The following is a 6,592-nucleotide window of genomic DNA, read 5'->3' as shown; positions in this document are numbered from 1 at the left end:
TTGTTGCTATTGAGGAAAATGATTTGAAATACACTTGGTGGGGGTGGGGAGAAACGCTGAGTAATTATGCCCCTTTCATAGTTGGGCTGTTATCCTGGTTTCAAAAGTTAACCTTGTCTGTCAGCTTAGACTTAAATGAATCAAGAACACATATTCATGTCCTTTAAAGGCATTAATGCAGTGATTTCAGCAATGACATCTTGGTTTCTCAGCGTATCTGATAAGAATCCCAAACAAACGCCCTATCTTGCCCACACATTTCCTCTCCCTCTCCCATCAGTGCCACGAATATGTTTTTAAAGATTAGGTCAGCTTTGTTTGTGTTGTGTTGGTTTGTTTGTTTAACTGTTGTAAAAGTTCATGTTTTGGGAAATGGCTTACTTACAAGAAGACATTTCCTGTAGCAATCGCAACTTTAACAATAACAGATAAACTCTTTGTGGCAAATCTTCACTGGGCTAGAACTAAAATCTGGAAGTAATCAGTAACCACTGAGCATCACAAATTCTTTTAAAAAAAATATTTAAACGCAGCTGGAGTCTGCTAGTAGTTGGGATAGGATTCTGGTACCTAATCCCTTGGGGTTAGTCGCCATGCTCCTTCTTCCTTGTCTTCGATGTGGAACTAGAAAGCCCCAGGGTGTTGATGGTTGCAGAGAAACTATGGCATCTGACACCTGCTGGGAGCAATAAATAGAGAGCTATTCCTGCCCTTGTCGGTTTGTTCCTATCCTGCTCACTACTGGAGTTGCAGTCTTTTCTTCCGAGCTGGGTTTCAGGAAGGATGAGTTTTGTTTACCCATGCAAACAAATCTGATAAGTAAGAGAAGTCACTGCTATGCAGTCATTTTGACACATGCGCTTGACCTATAATAAAGGCAAGTCTGGTTAAACAGTAAACAGAATCACACCCTTTACTTCTGAGAATTATGGTTGTAATTTTTTTCTGGAAGTAACATGACTCTAATGCAGCCTTCTGAAATAAGTTTGATTCCATTGGTCTGTTTACTGTAGGATGACGGGTTTCCAGTTAACTAACTAAAACTGGTTATTGCTGAGGATTTGTGCAGGCTGAGTTATCGAATACTTTATGTCTGCCAGTCTTGTCCAAGTACATTGGGGATGCTCACAATTCTATTTAGAAGGTAACAGATGCTAATGAAGAAAGAGGTGAGTATCTCTTTTATCTATGGTGCTTCATAAAACAGTGAACACACAGTAGGCCAGAAATCTCTGGAAAATAAAGGAGTATCAGGGTGTAGGAATGTAGCACTGACTCCCTGGCATTCAGCTCAGCAGAAATCCTGAGTGCTACAGAAGTGAAATTCATCAGGACAAAAGCTTTCAGTCAGCAAGTGAAAAGGAAAACCAGGCAGCCTCTAAGAAACTCTTTCTTAAATGCCCACACCCAAACACCTAACCTGTCCAAATTATTTGCTTGTAGAGGAATTACTCTAAACCCTCCCAATGCAAACTAGCCATTGGTTTCCTTGCTAAAATTCATACATTTCTCTATTTGGCAAGTAAACCAGAGCACAATATTTTGCATTCCGTCAAAATGTATTTTTTCCCCTCTGGAGAATGAATGAAAATGTGTTTCATGCCATATGCCTGATATTTTCTAGTGGTGCCTGTTCACATATTTTTGACTCTACAGTATCTGGCACTGTGAGATGTGAAGCCCAGGCGTTCTTCAGTTACAGTCTTGCTGAAAGGAGAAAACAAAGAAAATGGGTAAAATCTGTTTAATTTTAATTACTAACAAGGTCAGTAGTTTTAAGAGATGTTTTCCATTGGATTTACTTAGAGCAAGTGAATACTCTTTTTATTTCTCAGCAGACTTTGATTATGGTTAACCAGAAATTTAAGTTCGAGTGCTCCTTATTCTTTTAGAAAAGCAGAGTCCTCTATCTCTGTCTCTCTTTTCTTGTATTGGTTGCAAGTAAGACAAACTTCTCCCCTAAAGGAGAAAATCATGATGGTGGGCACTGAGAAAGTCTACCAAGGAGAGGGGATAGTGCATGGTTTCTCCTGTTGCATTCTTCTCAGAGTGTATCTTCCCCAATAGCCACCCCCACAACAGCCTTCCCCAAGTGAATGAATGACAGTAAGTGTTTAAGACAACCTATTTCTCCTCTAACTCTTCCATCTCTTTTGAAACACTTAGAGAGCCTGCTACAACAAGAAAAATGTCTAGAAAAATATACTTCTGAATGTTAATACTGGTTTTAGCTAGATAGTAAGATATGGGCAATTTAGTTGTTGTTTATGATCTCTGATTTTTCTATACTAAAAGTGGGTTATTTGTGGAACAGAACTTCAAAATGAGGTTGCTTTTAGAATATACTTTCTCTTTGAAAAGGTGGTATCAGAAATCCATAGCAACCTAACTGGCATACTTATTCATCCTTTGTGCTAACATTTTTATTCAATGCCCGTTAAATATCAGCTCATCTATTTGTCATCCAAGAACACAAAGGCACCTAACACAGTTCCTCCTTTCAAAGAACTCACAACTTTGGCATTGTTTTTGCAGTAATTGTCTTTATATTGACCATAATTTTCATCTAACATATTTCAGAATTTTGTTTCTATATTTTTACAGTAAACACCATTTCCACTCCTTTCACTCTTAGTACAATGAACATTTCCCTTCTACCTAGAAATTGCTATCTCTTGATAAGACATCTGGGGTTTTCCTATAAATCCTTCAATGACTTTGTCATAATCAAACCTAAAAAAGTACTTAAGTTTCTGTTCTTAGGCATGGTATTATTTATAAGCAAGTTTTGAGTTCTGTCAGTTTGGAATTGTTCCATGTCCATTTATAGAACTCCAAGTAAAAGACTGATTTTGTGAGCTTTTTCAACTACCTACTTCAACCAAGTGAATCGATGAGAAATAAGTAGTTACACCAAGTGGTTGAGATTTAAATAGTGGTTCCTACGGAAGATGTTGTCAGAAAAGAGTTCTTTATGACTCAGTAATTGAAAAAAAAGTCAGTATTTGTTGAGAATATTCTATCTTTTCTCCCCCCCCAACTATGCAATGTAGGGAAGTGTGAATGATATATATATTACATGAACTATGTTATAGTATCTACTTATTACTCAGCCTGCCACCTAAATGGCTATAACCTTGTCCCATTCCACATTAGTAATAGAGAACAACACTCTTGAAAGTCCCATAGGCTGTTTTAGTGCTTGGTGTTTTAAAATATTTTTTTTAAAAGAGTTTTAAAATGTAATGCATTTTCCAAAGATGTAATTCATTGTCATTTAAAATATACTACTATACACCTTCTTCCCAAACAACCCTTTAAATTTAGTGACACGAAATTTAGATTCTTTATTAAAAGAAAAATCATGCTTTGTCAAAATAATCAAGATCCTTAGAAAAGCTTGCAGACTCTTTACTGTGTTTTTGTCATTAAAGTATATATATATCTGCTTCATAATTTAGCATGTTTAGAGAGCCAGTTGCTTTGCATTCTCTCATAAACTAAATCAAAATGTTTTTCTCTGATATTATCTTCCCACTCTCCTAATGGTGAAAAGAGATACTACTTTTGTTTAATTTTCTTTTGATTTTCAGAGGTTTTATTCTACGGAATGTGTGTTTACTACATATGTGCAGTCTTGGATTAAATAATACATCATAGTATTTTTGAGAAAGCCTTAATGTGCAGAGAGGTAATCTCAGCTCTATCACTAAATTTTTGTGTAATAAGGCATAAGTCACAAACTCTCTGGGTGTCAATTTCTTCATCTATTAAATAATAGCTTCGTAGTGGATCTCTCCAGGCTCCCTTCATAGACAGGATACTATGGTTCTACACATGTTTTCACTAGGGAAAAGCATATCATTGGTCAAAATCGGATTGCATCATAAAGTATTGTTTCCTAAAATATGGGGATCCCAAGAAGGGAAAATAAACTCAATGATACTTTCTCCACTTAGTCATCCATACTATCAGCATACCGCTATTGAATTCTTACTATGGGTTAAGCTATGCTAAGGAATGGAAAGTTTAACAAAGAAGACATTGCAGTCTCACTGGATTTTTGGTCCAGTGGAGTGGTTCTCTACCGAAAGCAACTTTGCCTGTGAAGGAACATCTGATGATAGATGGCAATATTTTGATCATCACAACTTGCACTTACCTAGTGTGTAGAGGCCAGAAGTGCTGCTAATCCCTCTCCAATGCCCAGGAGAGCCTCCGTGACAAAGAATCATTTGATCCAAATTGTCAATACTGCCATGATTGGGAATCCTTGCTACTGGAGGAGAGTGCTATGCAGGTAAAGGCTCCCGGTGTGAATAGGGCTGTCTATGCCGGCACTTTTCAAGTTCTTCTCCTAGATATCATACAAAAAAAAAAAAAAACAAAAACACAAAATGACTTACAAACTCCATCTCAGAGTAAATATAAGGGCTATCTGCAGGTTCAAAACATGCATGAAGGCTTTTAAAAGCAGCTGAGATGGGGAGGGCACCGGAGTGGGCCGTGACCACAGCCACCCCACTGCGTCCTGGAGCCAGCCCGGCGTCGGCCTCGAACCGGTCTTTCCATAGAGCCGTATGTACACAACATCCTGGAGTCCACCATGAATGGACAGTTGGACCTAAGTGGGAAGCTAATCTTCAAAGCTCAACTTGGGAAGGATATTCGATGAATTCCAATTCATAATGAAGATATTACTTACGATGAATTAGTGCTAATGATGCAGCAAGTTTTCAGAGGAAAACTCCTGAGTAATGATGAAGTTACAATAAAGTATAAAGATGAAGATGGAGATCTTATAACAATTTTTGATAGTTGTGACCTTTCTTTTGCAATTCAGTGTAGTAGAATACTGAAACTGACATTATTTGTTAATGGCCAACCAAGACCCCTTGGATCGAGTCAAGTGAAATATCTCCGTCGAGAGCTAATAGAACTGCGAAATAAAGTGAATCGCTTGTTGGATAGTTTGGAACCACCTGGAGAACCAGGACCTTCCACCAGTATTCCTGAAAATGATACTGTGGATGGTAGGGATGAAAAGCCTGCTGCTTCTGATTCTTCTGGAAAACAGTCTACTCAGGTTATGGCAGCAAGTATGTCAGCTTTTGATCCTTTAAAAAACCAAGATGAAATCAATAAAAATGTCATGTCAGCGTTTGGCTTAACAGATGATCAGGTTTCAGGGCCACCCAGTGCTCCTGCAGAAGACCGTTCAGGAACCCCCGACAGCATTGCTTCCTCCTCCTCTGCAGCTCATCCGCCAGGAGTTCAGCCACAGCAGCCCCTGTATACTGGCGCTCAGACACAAGCAGGTCAGAGTGAAGGTCAGATGTACCAGCAGTACACGCAGCAGGCCGGCTATGGTGCTCAGCAGCCACCCCAGCCACCCCAGCCGCCCCAGCAGTATGGTATCCAGTATTCAGCAGGCTATAGTCAGCAGACTGGACCCCAACAACTTCAGCAGTTCCAGGGATATGGCCAGCAACCAGCTTCCCAGGCACCGGCTCCTGCCTTTGCTGGCCAGCCTCAACAGCTGCCTGCTCAACCACCACAGCAGTACCAGGCAAGCAGTTACCCTCCACAAACTTACACTACCCAAACTTCTCAGCCTACCACTTATACTGTGGCCCCTGCCTCACAACCTGGAATGGCTCCAAGCCACCCCGCGGCCTATCAACCGAGACCAGGTTTTACTCCACCTCCCGGAAGTACTATGACTCCACCTCCTAGTGGGCCTAACTCTTATGCACGCACCCGCCCTCCCTTTGGTCAGGGCTATACCCAACCTGGACCTGGTTATCGATAAAGAGGCTCAGCTACACTGATGAATGTAGCTGATAGCGGTTTGCCTCCCAAAAGACTCCAGTACTACTACTTTAATTTGTATTGAAGTTCAGAAATTTAAAAAGCAGAGCATTTTTTATGGTATCATTGTTGCTGTTAATTGAAAGTATAATTTGCTGGAACACAAAAAGATCAAAATGAAAGTTTTTTTCTTCCCTTGCTTAAAAGTGTAGCAGCTGCCTAGTTATTTTGGAACACTACTCTGATGTGCGTAAAGTGATTGACTTTCTAGCTTGCCTTGTCCGGATGATATTAAAACGCTAGGTTGAAGTTTAGCCATCTGAACTTGGCTTTTTATTATTAACATGATGTACTAAAATATAGATCCCTTTGAGAAAACAACTAGGTATTATGTATAAAATGTAACACTGTTAGGTTAATAAAGATAATTGAATCCAAAAAAAAAAAAAAAGCAGCTGAGATGGGGCACAAGAGAAGCGAGAGAAGGGGAAGAGGAGAAACTCATGGTGTAGTGGCAGGAAACATGAGATGACCAAAATCATAGAGAAAAATTATACTTTCTCATGGGGAGGAATATACTCTGAAGTACAGACACTACATCCTTCAATCGCAATAATGTTGTAAGAACCAAGAGAGCCAAGTTAGTGAAAGGAGACGTCCTAGACCCAGTTTTTTTTTATTTTTTTTATTTTTAAAAAATTTTTTATTGTTATGTTAATCACCATACATTACATCATTAGTTTTTGATGTAGTGTTCCATGATTCATTGTTTGTGCATAAC

The 6,592-nt window shown here is 39.2% G+C and overlaps 1 pseudogene; it reads left to right on the top strand.

Annotated features, from left to right (window-relative positions):
* The first annotated feature begins 4,606 nt into the window (after nucleotides 1–4,606).
* Nucleotides 4,607–5,812, top strand: LOC113920127 (annotated as a pseudogene).
* Nucleotides 5,813–6,592: the final 780 nt, after the last annotated feature.

This window comes from Zalophus californianus, chromosome 3 (assembly GCF_009762305.2).
Source record: "Zalophus californianus isolate mZalCal1 chromosome 3, mZalCal1.pri.v2, whole genome shotgun sequence".
Classification (NCBI taxonomy): domain Eukaryota; kingdom Metazoa; phylum Chordata; class Mammalia; order Carnivora; family Otariidae; genus Zalophus; species Zalophus californianus.
Note: the sequence above shows the minus strand (reverse complement) of the source record. Positions and strands in the feature narration are given on the sequence as shown.